Raw genomic sequence first — 17,842 nt, forward strand, 5'->3', positions numbered from 1 at the left:
TTGCTGCTTTTTTTTTTTTTTTTTTTTAAGTAGGCTCTATACCCAATTCGGGGCTTGAACTCATGACCCTGTGATCAAGAGTTGCATGCTCTACTAACTGAGCCAGTCAGGCACCCCCACTTGCTGAATTCTTAAAGCAGAAGTTCCCTCAACTTTTTTTCATAACGTCTTTAGTGTCTTAGCAATATTTTCATGGTGCTTCTAAGCTGCCCCCTTCTGTTCCTTCACATTGATTTTTGCATGGTTGCTTTTTATCCCAGCAATGCAAAGATATGAAATCATTGAAAGGCTGTTGTAGCCCATTTGTTTTGAGACTTTCCAGATTATTGTTGCACATTCTTTGTTGTGTATGATCACTGTTATCTCTGTCTGTTTAGCTCATGTTCAGCTAGTATTTTTACAGAGTTTCCTTGAATGTCAGGAGCACTTCCAGTCCTTGTAGATTGCATCTGTTCTCAAGGCATTCCCTTAACCCTCAGCTAGGTTTGCTTTGAGCCTAGTGATCAGCCTGAAATGAAAGCTTAAGGTCTTCTTAGGTCTTTCTTGAACATGCCAGGTGGCTTTCTAAATTCCCTCATATACTTAGCTGCTTTGCATTTCTTAATTTCCCAGAGTCTCCCCTCAGCTTCTCCTCTGGGCTCTAGGTGGTCTATTATATGTCTCCATTCTTCTTACCGTGGGTGTCAGTGAGTCTGTAGTTGCCTTGCAGCTTTTACAAGCAATGTTTGCGCCTTTACCCACCTGAGTTCCAAGTTAGGTGATATAGAGGCAGGTGCCTTATATCAGTCCTTCAGGTATTCCCCCAGACAGGTTAGAACAGATTATGTACAATAATTTGCATATCAGGTCTTCTCTGCTGTCCTCTAGTCGAAGGAGGAAGCTGGGAACCACACTGCCACTGTTTAAGAAGAAGACCACCATTGCACTAGGGAATGGGCAGGGGAAGAGTAAGGAGAAAATGGCACAAAACTCTCTTACCATTTTGAAGATGGCTTTTTCTTGATTGGGTGTTTGCTTGGTTGCTGGTAACTTTTGACTGTTTTCTAGAGTTCCAACAAAGTTGGTTCAGACAGTTCCTGCTGGGTTTTTTTGATGTTTCTTTTGGGTAATGAGAGCTTGGAGCTTTCTAATCTGCCATTTTGCTGTCATTCCTCCTACTGATTTTTAATATAGTTTCATTCAGTGCAGTGCAAGGGAAATAATATCATTTGTTTTATCTTTGTATTACTTGTGTGATCCAGTGCTCACTCATTCCATGAATTCAGGAGGCTAGTTCTAGAGGTCTGGGGCATTTGCCTCAGCATTCCAGCCCCCCTCTGAACTAGCACTTTACTTTTTTGATAAAGTTTCATAGTGATAGATGGAGACTCCATAAAGAGTGTTTTTTTTTTTTTTTTTTATTGCCCAATCATCCAGGGCCATACTGTACTAGAATGACCTAAGATTTTGTGAATATCCAGATCTTAACCCCAGAGGCCCATTTTGCAGATTTTCCTTTACTACCTTCTACCATGGTTTTACTGTCTGCAGGCTATATATGGCTGATTTTCAAAAACATTGCAACTCTCAAGCAGGCAGTAACGGTAAGGGATTGACTCTCTGGCAAAAAAAAAAAAAAACAACACCTTATTTGTTGCTTCTGGGCTTGTTTTGTTTTGTTTCTGTTTAAATAACCACATTTCAGGCTAAAAACATGGCATCTCTGATCTTGGAGTTGGATAGAGAAAAATGCTTCTTGCAGGCTGTAATGCATTCCATTACAGTTAGGGAACTTGCATTGTTAAAACAAGTGGTATATTTTGCTTTGGCTGAGAATCATAGGGTTCACATTGTACAGCAATCTGAACTGGGAGGTCCTGAGGGGACATTTATGTCAGTGGCTTCAAAATGGTGAATAGGCCTGCATGTGAATGCAATGAACTCCTCCTGAACTTACCCCTAGAATACACTCTTGCATAGGACATGTCTGTTATCAGTGAGCTCTGCTGAGCGGCCTTCTCCTTATTTGAATGATTCTTTACAGCATCTAGGACATGGTGGGTATTTCTTACCTCGGGATAATTTGGTGACCTTTGATGACCTTTGATGATAGGTGCACTTTCTACCAATACCCAATAATAAGATAGCTGTAGTCTTTAAAAAGGTCTATCTTTAACACTCACATCGGGCAGCTTTCCAATCTCTAGTGATCTGAGAGTTTCTGAGGTATAATAATCGGTTTCTGCCCAAGGCTCCTATCTTCCTTCATGTGTCAGTATTGAAGATACTTCTAAAATAGTTTGAGCACTGAGATCATAATGTTCTAGACTCTAGGACCTAGAGGCACTGCCTGGGAGACAATCCTTTGTAAATCTTTAATTGATTATTTTGGCTGAGAGCCTTACTCATATTCAGATTTCTTTTTCTTGACTTTATTGAGAGGCTTAGCCATATCTTTAAATGGAAGATGTTGCTTTGCCAAAATCCAGATAGTCCCACTAGTCTGGGATGTCTATCTAGGGAAAGGTCATAAGGAATACTAAAATATTTTTCAAAGATTAAGTATGTCCTTGGTGTTTCTAGCACACATTATTCCCAAAAGTTTCACCTGGCCTTGAGTTTTAGTTAGGCTTTATTAGCCATGTTTTATGTCACACGAGTAAGAATGCAAAAGAATTCCATTGTTTCACATCTTTTCTACCAGCTTGCCTTGTTAGAGCTTTTAGTTACGGCCACACTGATTTATGTGTAATGTGTGATACCTGATTTGGCTTTAATTTATACTTCCATGACCAGTAATTCTGGGAACCCTTACATGTTTCTAAGCCTTGTTTTAAAAAAACTCTTGTCAAATGGATGTTCTGTTTATTTGCCCATTAAAAAAAAAAATATTGTCTTTCTTGTATAGATTTGTAGGAGCTTTTAAAAACATTTTTTTGAATCTGAGTCTGTTATCATTAAACATGTTATGAACTTCTCCCAGTCTGTTGTTTGCCTTTTCATTTCTCATAATGACATCTTTTGATGAAAAGAAAAATCTTAATTTTAACGAAGTCTAATTTGTCAATCATTTATAGTTAGTGTTTTATGTATACTTTTTAAGAAATCTTTGCTCATCCCAATGTCATTTAGATATTCTTCCTTGTTTTCTTTTAGAAGCTTGATTGCTTTAGATTCTACTTTTAGGGGTGCCTCTTGATTTCGGTTCAGGTCATGATCTCAGAGTCTTGAGATCGAGTCCCACCTCAGGCTCCGCACTCAGTGGGGAGTCTGCTTGAGATTCTCTCTCTCCCTCTCCCTCTGCCCCTTCCCTGCCCCTGCTCTCACTCTCATATGTTCTCTCTTTCTAAAATAAATGTTTAAAAAAAATCTACTTTTAGATCTATGATCTAGCTCAGATTAATTTTTTGGCATAGTATGAAGTAAGGATTGAGGGTAATTTTTTTCTGTGTGGATATCCACTTGATCCTGCATCATTTATTGAAAAGATTAGCTTTTCCTCACTACTGTGGATTATTTGCCATAAATCGGGTGTGTGTGTGTTTGTGTGTGTGTGCAGGTGTGTGGGTTTGTGTGTGGTGAGGGTCTATTTCTGTACTCTTTATTCCACTGAATTATTCCTGTTTCCTTGCACCAGTATCACACTGTCTTAATTACTTGGCTTTATAGAAATAAAAGCATATGTACTGGGAAGAAAGAAATAAAAAATGTCTTTATTAGCAAATAACATAATTATATATGTAGCAAATCCTAAAGCCTCTAATAAAATGAGCAGAACTTGTAAGTGAATTTGGTGAGGTTGTAAGATTCAGAGTCCAATACAAAAATCAATTGTATTTCTATATATAGCAAAGAACATTGAAAAAGTGAAATAAAACAATTACATTTATAGTAGCATCATAAAACATTAAATACTGGGGATAAACTTTATAAAATATGTGCGAGGCCTTTATACTGAAAAGTGTAAGACATTGCTGAGAGAAATTAAAAGAAGACATAAATAAAGAGGTGTGCCATGTTCATGGATTAGATGGTCAGACTTTTAATTCCTTCTTAATTCATTTATCTCTGTCAAAAATTCCAGCATGGGATGCCTGGGTGGCTCAGTCGGTTGAGCAGCTTCCTTCAGCTCAGGTCATGATCCCAGGGTCCTGGGATCGAGCCCCGCATCGGGCTTCCCGTCGGACTTCCCGCTCAGCGGGAAGCCTGCTTCTCCCTCTCCCACTCTCCCTGCTTGTGTTCCCTCTCTCGCTGTGTCTCTCTCTGTCAAATAAATAAAATCTTAAAAAAAAAAAAATTCCAGCATGCTCTTTAAAAAGAAATTTATAAGCCAACCCCAATATTTATATGAAAATGCTCAGGGCCTACCCAAGTAATACTTTAAAAGAATAACAAAATTATAGGACTTATACCACCTAATTTCAAGACTTACTGCAAATCTCATGTAATGAAGGCAATTTGGTTTTAGTGAAGGGATAGACATGGAATACTAAAAGAGCCCAAAAGTGGACCCACACATATATAGTTAACTGATTTTCAAGTAGGTGCCAACATAACTCAGTGGAGAAAAATAGTATTTTCAAATGGTACTGGAATAACAGGAAAAAAGTAAACTTTGATCTTTTGCCTTATGACTATATACAAAATTTGAAATCAATCATTGATCTAAATATAAAGCCTAAAACTATAAAACTTACAGGAGAAAACATAAAAGAAAATAGCTGTGATCTTAGAATTGGTAAATATTTCTTAGAACTTAAAACATGTTAAGTTCAAAAGAAAAAAAGATGATAAATTGGACTTTATTAAGATAAAAATATTTCCCCATTAGCTAAAATGAACAGGCAAGCCACAGCCTGGAAGAAAATATTTACAATACATACATTTGGCAGAGGACTTGTTTTCAGAATATATTAAGAATTCTTACCACTTAGTGATAGGACAAGCAATTCAATAAAAAAAAAATGGGCAAAAGAGTTAAACAGACACTTCACAAAAAAAGATGTATGAATGGCCAATATGCATTTGAAATGATGTGTATCATCATTAAACAAGTAATGCAAATTAAAATCATAGGCTATAACTGCATACTCAAGAAAATTATTAAAATCAAGAAAACTGAAATAAGTCATTGGGTGTAATGTACAGCATGATGACTATACTTAATAATACTGTATTGTATATTTGAAAGTTACAAAGAATAGATCTTAGAAGTTCTCATCACAACAACAAAAAATTTTATAACTATGTTTGGTGATGGATATTAACTAGACATTGTGATCATTTCATGATATATACAAACATCAATCATTATATGGTATACCTGAAACTAATATAATTTTATGTCAGTTATATCCCCCCCCAAAAAAACTGATTAAGCAAAACACATTCTTTTTTTTTCCAGGTTGTATGAAGAGTAAAAGATATATATATATATATATATATATAAATTTACGTATTTATATTTATAAAAAGACTGTCCATACCAAGTGTTAAGACTGTGGAGCATCTAGAACTCTCACACATGGCTGGTAGATGTGTAAAATCGTATAACCATTTTAGGAAACAGTTGGGCTCTTTCTTACAAAGTTAGTATGATCCAGCAATTCCACTCTCGATATTTATCCAAGAGAATTGAAAAACCTATGTCTGCAAAAAGGTTTGTACCAGCACATTTGTTACTGTTTTACTCATAGTAGCCAGCAATTAGAAACAACCCAAATATCAGTTTATAGGTAAATGGATAAACAAATTGCAGTATGTTCACACAATACAATAGAATATTACTGAGCAATAGAAAGGAACTGTTTTATACAACATCAATGAATCTCAAAAATTTATGCTAAGTGAAAGCGTTCAGATACAGAAGAGTATTGTTAGGGGCTCAGCTGAGCTGGAGAAATCTGACAGGCTAGGTGTCAGAGTTGCAGTTTAAAACAATAAGCCGAAATGAAATTAACTGTCAAGCCTTAAATCACTTTCTATGATAGTATAAGCAAGAAACTAAATGGATAAAGCACTTGGGACGCCTGGGTGGCTCACTTGGTTAAGCGTCTGCCTTTGGCTCAGGTCATGATCCCAGGGTCCTGGGATGGAGCCCTGCATCAGGCTCCTTGCTTGGCGGGAAGCCTGCTTCTCCCTCTGCCTGCTCCTCCCCCTGCTTGTGTGCTCTCTCTCTCTTTCTCTCTGACAAATAAATAAAATCTTTAAAAAAAAATTAAAAAATGGAGAAAGCACTAACCTCCCCACTGTTCAATTTTTTCCCATAGAACGATGCACCCATTTGAGGGTCAGGTGGATCAGCACGGACATGGGGATCATCTCACTGCCTAGGTAGCTCCAAACGAAAAGCTCCTGTACATTTATGGGCCCAGGTTGGCCAATGGGAGGTTCAGGGGGTGGGGGTGGGGCATAGGGAGGAGGGAGAGAGTGAAGGACTAGGAGTGGAAAAGTACTGTTCACTAAGCCAAAGCGGAGAAAGGTATCCTCTCTCCCTAGCCCTTTAAGGATGTCTCCTGAGGGAGGGTCCGGATAAAGAGATATCTGAATGTCTAGGAATGCAGGTTGTGACTACGCGTGGCCAGCCACAGGGGCCTGAGTTCTTGACAGCAACTCCCTTTCGATACTGCAGTGCATTGGTTTTGCTAAGTCTGGTGTGGGGAGAGCAGCTTCTTCCTGTGAGGTCTGCCAGATGAAGGCTTTGTAATTGCCTATGATTGGGTTTACAAAATCACACATTTGGTTTTTGGCCAGGAGCTGGACTCCTCAAGTATACGTTGCATAAGCCCATTTATACAAAACCCTGGAAGTAGCATCTAATTTATATAGTAAAGGAACACAGATTAGTGGTTGCCTGGGATTGGGGAGTGGGGTAGATTTATTGCAAAGGGGCATAAGGCAACTTTTTAATGGGGTTTTTTGTTATACCATTGTAGACAGTGTCAAAACTCACCAAATGTATACTTAAAGTGGCTACACTTCTGCATGATGCAAATTATATCTCGAAGTTGATTTTAAAAATAAAGAAAATTTTTTAAAAATGGTTTAGTTGAATCCTAAGAGTACTGGTGAAAATATTTATGTTTAGTACAACTGGTAATTTTTAACTATACATTATGAATAGGACTATAGTGTAAATATGTGAAACTATATGGGTTGGGTCAGAGTATGTTATATGCATGATTTTATCCAGGCAACTGAAAAGAAAGTGATAACGGAAAGAATCTTGACTACTCTCTGAAATTTGTTTTCTTATTAAACTAATGTTCTTTTTATACTTAGTTCACAGTGCATTACTGTTATAAAACTTTGTCATATAATGTCATGAAGCTATAAAACCCTTGTGTCTTAAAAATATGCCAATGTGTTTTATATTGTAGTAAAATGTACATAAGATTTTACTATTTTAACCATTTTTAAGTGTATAGTTCAGTGTCATTAAGTGCATTCACATTGTTATACAGTTGTCACCCCTGTGCATCTCCAGAATGTTTTATTTTCCTTTTACTTAAAGAGTCAAATTTCTATAAGGTTTGTTACGAAATCTTTTGTCTAATTCTTTTGAAATATACCTCCATATTTCTGTATGTTTATGTTGCTGCTTCGTGATCCCCCTACCCCAGTCTTATCACAATTCCAAGACTTCCTGAAGATATCAAACGTAGGGAAGATGTTTATCAGTCATGTTTTAGGACAGAAACACACACACACACACACACACACACGCACGCACCCCCTAGGTATTCTAAGCAGAAAGGGCTTTAGGACAGAAACACACACACACACACCCACACCCACACCCACACCCACCCACCCACCCACCCAGGTATTCCAAGCAGAAAGGGCTTTTAGTACAGGGAATTGTACCTTAGAAAATTATTCCAAGTGCTGGAACAGAAATCAGAGACTATCCCTAAACGGTGATTCAGGCTGTTGCAGTCTCGAGGTCAGTGAGCTGCTGCTGCAGCCACCACAACTAGCTGTACCAGGGGCTCATACTAGACATCAGACCGCAGACTCTCTGCCACTGGAAACATTCATGTCTGTCTGACTTTACATGCTGAAAGCAGACAGATGACCTCTACCTTACTTTCTTCTTCCATATCTTGCTGGAGTACATCTGCTTGATAAAAGCTTTTTTTTGCATTCAGACCATGAGCTGCAAAGGGACAGCAAAATGTAATGGAAACCTCTTTCAAATGGAAAGAGTGAAAGTTGGGAGAGCCAATCCAAGTAACCCCCCCTATAAGGTCTTTCTGATACTTCTGCCCCTGGTACACACACCTTCACTTTCTGTTTTCTCAAGCTTCTAATATAGTTATATTGTAATTATTTAGAAAAATATATAGTGTTTACATTATTATGGTCATGTAGATGCTAATCATAACTAATACATGTAGTATATTTTGATTATTTTCCCTTCCCCCTCCCTTGCATAGCTATTGTATTTATCTTGCTGCTTAATTTTTTGTGTGTTTTTATTGATTGAATCCCAAACTGTCTTATCATTTATTTGAATCTCTTCAGACGCCTGGAGTTTTCTTAATGCTGTCAACTTTGAATGATTTCCTTCTATGTCTGGTGTATAGCTGTTATCCTGTGGTTTCCCTCACCATGACCTTATGTATTCTTTTGATCTCTCTCCTGAGATGGACCTCTGTTTTCTAAAATCAGGGGCTGCTTCTTTCATGTTTTACTCCCTTGTTTTGGTGGAGCACATTCTCTACCAGCTTCCTGAGAAAGAATGTAAAGGTAGGGTGAGGTGATGTTTGCTTTTTGAGTTCTATTCATTTCTGTTTCTATGAAGAAATACTTTAGGGGTGCCTGGGTGGCTCAGTTGGTTAAGTGTCTGCCTTTGGCTCAGGTCATGATCCCAGGGTGTTGGGATCGAGCCCTGCATCGGGCTCCCTGCTCAGCAGGAGAGTCTGCTTCTCCCTCTTGCTCTGCTCCTCCCCCTCGTGCTCCGTCTCTTGCTTTCTCTCCCTCAAATAAATAAATAAAAATCTTTAAAAAAAAAGGAAATACTTTATAGAACATTGCTAATCCATATTGGTCCTGTATTCTGCGTGTTATCCTATGCTTTTGGCCAGTAGGAACTAAGACTGCAGACGGTACTACATGCACTCAGCCTTTAAATGTGGCATTACATTCTGCCATTTATTTTGATTTTTAGCAAACAGTTTTGATCAGGTTGGTAACAAGAGATGTGCAACTAATAATGCTGGACTATAAAAAAATGGAGAAATAATATCATGCTGTATGTTAACAAGCAATTATATTGGTGATTCCCTGTGGCTTCATGTAAAAGTTGAGGAAAAGGGAGAACAAGGATCAGCAGGCTTAGCATTATTAAACATTTCTTGATATTATGAAGGGTATTATATGTATCACTCTGATTTGTAGCTAACAAAACAAGGTAGGTGTGCCATAATTTCAGGGATTTGAAGAAAATGAAAGATCATTGCCAAAATATGATGTTGGGAATGCATCTCTATAGGAATTATGCAATATTGATACTGTGTAGCTCTGATTCAATTTTTCTTTTAGAGTATAATTATTTTGCTTCTTTCTTTTTTCTGTTCTCCCCTTCTCTAACCCTAATTAAACATATGTTAGAGCTTTTTATCTTCCACGATTCTTCTTTCTCATATTTCCAACTCTGTAACTCTGTGCTGCATTCTAGGGAGTTTCTTCCCTTTTGCCACCAAGTCATTAATTTTCATTTCCAGTGTTTTCTATTCACTTCATCTATTGTTTCAACTTCAGTGAACATATTTCTCATTTCTGTGATTTCTACTTCGTCCTTTTTAATATCTATCCATGCTTATTTAATAACTGCCCGCTTGTATTTAATAGTTGTTTTGCTTTATCTATCTGGCACTTTAAAAATTATACCTATTTTGAAGATTGATTTCAGATTGCTTTGTTTTCTCTAATTCAAGTGTGAATCCCCACCTCTCTTTTTTGTATGTCTATATTATTTTCTCTTACAACAGATTCTTTCATATTTTTTTATAGTTTTTTTTATGGCTATGAGCTTATTTTCAAAAGATTTTATCTTGTAAAGGAATCTAGTTCATGACCTACTTTTTTTTTTTCCTTTTAAATTTCTGGCTGGACTATATGATGTCAAGTTGTTATGTTAGTTGCTTGCTTTTAAAGTGAAGAGTTGGATTCCTTACCCACCCTGGTGAAGGCTTTTGGTTTTGATCTTGGGTAGTTAACTTTTTCACCTATTTTGGCAGGTACCTTGTGTCTGGCTAAGATATTGAGCAGGTGGTTGGAGATTATCTGATTGCTATTTAAGGAAGGGGAAAGTCGGTGTAGTTGAACTTTAACCTTTAAGCCAATTTGGTCTTAACATTTTCATGGACTACTTGGCTTCAAGTCCCACTCTTACTTATGGTTTGATTTTGACATGTGAATGTTTACCTTTCTTCCTTTTGAGCTTATCTGTGGTTTAACATTTATTTAAAAATATTTTAGTTATGGGTGCCTGGGTGGCTCAGTCGGTTAAGCATCTGACTCTTGATTTCTCCTCCTGCCATGATCTCAGGGTCATGAGATCAAGCCCCACGTCTCTCTCTCTCTATCCACCCCCCTGCCACTTGTGCTCTCCATCTCTCTAAAAATAAAAATAAAATAAAAATGTTTTGGTATTTTAAAGTTTGGAATGGTAGAGTCTCTCTCTATCCACCCCCCTGCCACTTGCACTCTCCATCTCTCTAAAAATAAAAATAAAATAAAAATGTTTTAGTATTTTAAAGTTTGGAATGGTAGATATCAGGAGGCATTCCAGCAAATGCTTAATTGTTTCAATCAGAATGAATTTGGGTTTGCAGTTCCTCAAAATATAGGGTCAAAAAAGAATTAAACTGGACCTGACCTGTGACTAGCTGTCATTTCACCTGAAGATTACAGATATATTTATTTCTTTCACTGGTAGGAAGAGTTATTGTTTAGTAAAATAGTTTTATTTTAAACATTGTGATGAGATATAAAATTTACCTAAATTTGTTGGTTCAAGTATAGACTTAACACCTATTAAATGGTGACAAGTGTTGAAATTTTGAGACATGGTGTTATAGTCATTATCAGTATTTCTGCTTATGAATCTTCTGTGTAAGTCATCTTCTTTTTAAAATTACTATGCCTTCACAAAGAAATATGACTGTTCTACAAATGGGACACATCCGCAGGAATAGAAATAAATATTTTGTAAAGTAAAATTAGAGAAGATTTCAAATTTATATAGTTATGACTCCAGCAAATGATAAACTTGGTTACTTACATTGCAAGTCAGTAAGTAGCAGTAGCTAACTAGGATGTTGCTTCAGGGTATAGCAGATGGCCTGTAAGGAGCTTGATGAGGAAAATGTTTGCTAAAGGTGACAGAGTGTACCTACCCTATTTCCCATATGCACTAGGTCATTGGAAACATAAGGTCTTAGCTTCAGGAAGTTGTTAAATTTAAGGTCAGGGAGTAATTCCAAAGCATTTTAATAAATAAAGTACATATCCCTTAGCCGATAATATTTTCTTTTCAGTTCCTGCATGCTAAGGTGAAATTTGTAGGCTTTTCTCTAGGCAAAATGCAGTATAGAATCTGTGTGGGGTGTGAGTATATATATTTGTGAAAAATGTGCAGTATTTGTTGCGTGATATATTGTGTGTATATATATCAGGCATGAGATTGTTGGGGTTTTGATAACACTCATATAAAATGGAACACTCATTGCTGGTCCTGCGAAAGATTATTTAATGGCTTTTACCAGCAAGTAAAAAATGCTGTATATTCTCTTTTATAAAAATTACAATGTGTGTTTTAAACTATTTATTATGGAAAACTAAACGTACAAGAGTAGAGAAACAATAATGAACTCCTATGTACGCACTGTGCAACTTCAATTGTCCTTCATTGTTCATGTTAGTTAATCTTGTTTCATCTTATTCTGCCTGCCTTATGAATCCTGCTCCCCTTGCCCCCCTACTCCCACCCCAGGATGATACATACAAGTTTGTGTTACATACTTCCACTAGGAGGCTTATAATGTTTGATGCTGTTTTGTAATACTTTGAATATTTATGGCAGTTTTTGGTTTCTCTTCATTTTCTTCTCAGTTTATAAAAGGTTTTCTTACACAATTGGTAGTATGAAATGTCAAATTGTTTATATAGCCACTTTGTAGTAATCAACACATTGTAGAGATGCAATTTTCTTGAAAGAAGTAAAAGTCATACTTTTAAGTGAAAGATCTTCAGTGTTTTTTCAAAATGTCTTTAAGAAATTAAAATCACACTGCTTAATTTATTTAATACTTTAGAACACTGTACAATTGTATTACTATTAATTTTGTAAGTAATATTTTTAATTCAGTTGATTTGCCATTTAGGAATTTTTTTAAAATGTGTTTTCTAAAACAGATTTTTAGTGAACATGGACTTCTGATTCTAAGAAACTCCTTATATAGTATGATGAAAAGAGATAGTGCAATACTTACATATAATTTATGGTGGAAATTATAATTTTAAAAGCAAGAAGAACAAAAGTGTTTCTTGAAGGAAATTGCTACATACAGTTTGGCTTATATTTTTCTTTTCATACTGTATTTTTATTATTTCATTATTAACTATGGAATATCTATTTTAGAACCATATTCTTACTACTTACTTTTCATTAGTGAAAACATTTAGTAAGAATGACTCTTAAGAAATTACATGAGCTTTTGCAGTTCTTCAGATAAAGGAGACTGATAGCTGTGACTTCCTAGATATTGAAAAAGAAATTAGAGCTGTAAGCCTAATGTTTATTTTACTGTTTAAAGATTTTGTGTAATTGTATTTTGCAGCCTAGAAGTCGTCTTTAACCTCCCAATTTAAAAAAGCAAAATGCATAGTTTGCATGCAGCACTGTCCATTGAGAATGATTAGGTACTCTAATTTTAGTGAATGGTGTAAACATTTATTAGTTACACAACGTATGAATTGCTATTAAGTGTTCAAAACACCAAAGTATGACTGTTGTTATTGAAATATGTTGATTTTCATGTATGTGCCTGTATTTGTTAATGTCTCTTAGTATGAATTATTAAATAGCTTTTTGATAAAATCTGTTAGGAATCATTATGATGCCTAATGAATTAATTAAGACTTTATGTGGTTATTTTTACTTTATTTTAGAAAGACATTTTCTGATAGCTGTTATTTCATTTGATTTCAAGTGGCTACTCATACCAGTTGTCATTGTAGATTGATTTAACTTGCTCTTATACTTTTTTACCTTTGATATGCCAAGAACTTCAATTGGTTGTGTGGAAATACAAGCCTTTGTGTGAAGGAGTAGATAATTGCATCAGAACTTGGCACCCACATGAATCTTACGAAAACAGGCTGTTTGTTCCCTAGAGAAACTATTCTATAAGCTGACTTTGTTTTTATATTCTGTTCTGTGGTAGATTAAGTGATTTAGTTTAGTTTAGCCTAGGGCAAAACGTTTCAGGATATTTTAGAAAATCCTATATCTGATTAGCTCTCTGAAAATAATACTAGTTTTAAAGTTTTGCTTTTTAAAAATTTATCAGTAGGCTATGCAATGCCATTTCTGTTATCAAAGTGTCATTTGTAACTGGCACTGAAAACAATCGCAGTGTTTCAAGTGGTACATTGTTTTGCCCTCAAAGTTTTAAAAATGTGAGAGCCATTTATTTTAAACCAAATATTTATTTCTTAATTTGACGTCCTTCTATGACCTTCAGTGATGAGGAGTAATTTATCTTTTTTGATAGTAATTTCTTGATTACTAAAGCATATAACACAGGGGAACTATGTGAGACATACAATAGTCATAATATAGAAAGTTATTTTTATTATAAACTTTTAAACCTTAAAATCCTGAACACTACTTGTGTAACTCTTAGGAAACTCATTTATTTTAAACTTTTCAAAAAAAATTCCTACCATATATTAGTTTAATTTTAACTTTTCACTCTACTTAAACCAAGCAAGCAAGTAAGCAACCATAATAAAGTATAATTATAAAAGATTAATTAGGCAATAATTTTTTCAAAGTTTCAAGGGAGTCATAAAAATTATGTCCTTTATTCATTTTAGATCTCTCAGGTGTAATGGTTACAAATAGTTTCAACAAATAATTTCCGTTTCAATTCAAAGGTTATAAATAAATATTAAGTTAAAAATAATACATGCACATGTTTAAAAAATCAAATTATACAGATAGATATAAAATGAAATAAAATACTACCTTCTCTCATTCCTCAATATCCCCACCTCAACTCTTAGGTCCTTTTTTTAGAGTAACCACTGGTAATAATTTCCTGTGTATTTGCTACACCTATTCAAGCATGTATGTATATGTAAGTATAATTTTACATTTCTCTCTATTTTATTGTAGTTATGTTTTGTTCCTGCATTGTTTTGGCTAAAGACATATTTTGGGTAGGAAATGTATATGTCTTATTCATCATTTTATATCTATCTCCTAGAATAATGCCTGACACATAATATTTAAGTGCTTAACAGATGCTTGTTAAAAGAATCTTCCACACATAGTACATATATGGGTTTATATGGTACAAACTTTATAGATGTGTTTTATGATTATACCACATTTTATATTACCAGTTTTCTGTTGATGAACATTTATGTTAGGTCTGTTTTCTGCTAGTCATTGATCCATCCATCCATCCATCCATCCATTCACCCATCCATCCACATGTCTGTTCATCAAATATATACTGCGTACTTAACTGTATGCCAAACACCTTCTAAGAAAGCAGATGAAGGAATAAATCCTGGGCTCTGCTTGCATGTAACTGACATATACATAGTTGATTGAGATATATCAAAAACGATGAAATAAAACCTAACCAAATTAGTTTCATGAAGGCAATAGCATAGATCATATGATGAGAGAGGAGTTTCTACTTTAGGTAGGATGGCCAGGCAAATGAAATAAAGAAAGACGGACAGACTAAATGATGAGAAAAATAGTTTAGGGAGCCAGAGAAGAGAAATCTAGGCAGAGGAACTAGTAAGTATAAAAACGATGAGGCAAGAATGAGCTTGGTAACTTCAAGAAACAGAAAGAAATCCAATATGACTAGAGCATATTTTCTCTTACAAATAAATATGGCTTCAGTGAGTGTCTTTATACATAAAAATATATTTTACATATTTTTCTAAATACTTTTAGTAGTAAAACTGAGGGATTAAATGGTGTATGTATTTTACATTGTGATAGCTATGGAATGGGACCTCTTTTATCCCTTATCCTTTCTCCCTAAACCTCTTCTAGCTTTCTCTGGCTCTGAAGAACTTGGGTTGTCTAGAGCTTGGTAGGGAATGGGCTGTGACATGAGGCACAGTGAGTGAAAGGAGTTCTTTTTGGAAGAGAATGTGCTGGGAACTGTGAATGTTTGAGAGACTTTTGTCTAATAAGATGAAAATCCAGTAGTGGAACATATGCATATATTGTGTATGTTGAGTTATGTGATAAAATATTTGGCTCTCAGAAATACAGTGCTCTCCTTTTGCCTTTTAATGAAATCATTTCAATGCAGAAATTATCTCTACTTTCACAACTAGCAAATAGAAAATTCAGAGTTTCTTAGTTATTATTGGATACGAGGCAGTATTACAAACGAGTCCTAGTTTGACACTATTGGATTCAATTTACAAAAATTTGTGATTATAAAGATGTGTTATGAAAAAAATGCCATTAACCGAAGTCAGTCAAAAACCTTTGCTATAATATGGCTTTTGTGGAAGAAGGCAGGAAGGGCATCTCCTATTTAAAATAAGTTTTTAAAAATCCTGGGTATTGTTACATTGGTGAATCCCGTTTTTAAATAAAATGCCTCTCTATCAAAAAGGCATTTTTTTTTTTAAAGATTTTATTTATTTATTTGACAGAGACACAGAGAGAGAGGGAACACAAGCAGGGGGAGTGGGAGAGGGAAAAGCAGGCTTCCCGCAGAGCAGGGAGCCCAATGCTGGGCTCGATCCCAGGACCCTGGGATCATGACCTGAGCCGAAAGCAGACACTTAATGACTGAGCCACCCAGGCGCCCCAAAAAGGCATTATTTTAATTTTAAAGGAGAAATGTCAAAATCACTTAAAATTTTTTAGGCAGATTAGAAATTTTAGACTGGTCAAAGAACACATTTTGTTTCATGAGGTGTTTTACTGCTGAGTAAACAAAGAGTCAAGTCACATTTGAGATCATAGAGATGTTTGTTTAAATTTTTTCAATCTTCATTTTTTTTTGATAGGGTGAAGGTAGGAAATTTTGGCCGATACATTCAGATTCCCATGTACCTAGAGAGATAAGGGGGTATGCGGTTTCCTTAATTATTATTTATTTTTCCTTTTTTCTATGTAATAAGACGATTTCCTTTGAAAATTAAAAGCAACTTGAAAGAATGAGGTTACGAATCTGTGATGGAGAAGATCTTAATTTAACAGATGCTAATGTGGTATGTTCTGTCTATTATATTAAAGATTTTTTTTTAATCTTTTTTTAACTTAGGTAATTTTTTCCAGCAAAACTTATAAACAACCTTTAGTTGGAAATTGATTTTATTTTGCTATCTGAACCTGGTATACATTAGTAATGATAAAGCAATTAACATATATTTTGTCTGTGGTATAATAAGTTAGTATTTTGATTAAGGAGTCTAATTTATCTGGTGTCTACTGTAAAATCCTCCAGCTAGTTTTAACATGAATATATAATTTTTAATTAAAACAAGTTCTTGATACCAAATCTTTAAGGTGAGTGTAAGGAAAGGAATTAGTATTTTATTAGTCTTATCTTTTGTCCTAAAATGAATAGGAGTATAAAATATGTTGCATTTTTACAGAAATCTTCTATTCCTTTTATGACATGTAGATATATAAGTTGTAATTACTTGAATCATTAGAACATCTAATTTTTGCTTGACAATATGCAAATGTGCCATTAAATCTGTTTTTTAAGATTTTTCCAGTTTAATGTCTGAATCCAAATTCATAAAGAGTTGGAAAAATGAGATGTCTGAGCTATAGGATTCACAGGGATTTCATATGAAGCCTATTTAATCAGGATAACACTGTTATTAATATTCATAATGTCAGCTGGAACACAAATGACAGACTATGGGGCCTAAAAATTTTACTTGGTGAATTTATTAAAAGTAGCTTAAAAAATTAATGGAATTTAACTAAAGTTGGTGAATATGAAAATCTTGTGTTAGCAGAAAAAAAATCTCTATTAGAACTTTCTTTAAGACCATTTTGCATTGATGTCTTTTGACAGATTTCATTGGTACTTAAAGAAGAAAGATGCATGAATGGTCATTTAAGAGGATTTAAACACATTGGCACATTAATTTTTACATGAATAATAAGTACTTTCCAAAAGCAATTAACTTACAGTGTACAAGATATGAATTGAAAAATAAGACTGTGACATCAAGGGCAAAGCAAATGTGCTGTACATTTTAAACTTAGTGGCAGGATTTTTTTAATATTTTGGTTTATTTTATTTTTATAGTTTAGATAGGATGTGATTTAGAATATGGTTATTTTAATACATTTGAAAGCATATTAGAAGAGCAATAATGCTTCCTCCCTCCACAAAAATATCGGTAGTATTAAACATTATCCTCTGCAGGTATTTATTTATTGGAGAATTTAGCATTTGTTGTGCTGTTGGTAATATCTGAGAATATATTCAATTTTATAGACAGTCAAAAGGATGATTCTGATTGGATTTAGTGATTCAAATACTTATGTCTTAACACAGATTTGTTGATTATAGCATAACTTAAATGTATAATAAATAACCTTCTTAAAGTTTAGTGT

At 34.8% G+C, this 17,842-nt stretch overlaps 1 protein-coding gene across 5 annotated transcripts in view; it reads left to right on the forward strand.

Moving 5' to 3' along the window:
- MIPOL1 (mirror-image polydactyly 1) overlaps positions 1–17,842 on the forward strand; it is a 317,013-nt gene that overhangs the window by 31,920 nt on the left and 267,251 nt on the right. The window contains exon 1 of one of the 5 annotated variants that reach the window (XM_032404974.1): positions 16,141–16,473. The exons of the other annotated variants lie outside the window; for them this stretch is intronic. The gene's annotated coding sequence lies outside the window, so the exon portion shown is untranslated. Of the gene's footprint in view, positions 1–16,140; positions 16,474–17,842 lie in introns of those variants that run through there. 5 annotated transcript variants of the gene reach the window in all.

This window comes from Phoca vitulina, unplaced genomic scaffold (assembly GCF_004348235.1).
Source record: "Phoca vitulina isolate PV1807 unplaced genomic scaffold, GSC_HSeal_1.0 scaffold7, whole genome shotgun sequence".
Taxonomy (NCBI): Eukaryota; Metazoa; Chordata; class Mammalia; order Carnivora; family Phocidae; genus Phoca; species Phoca vitulina.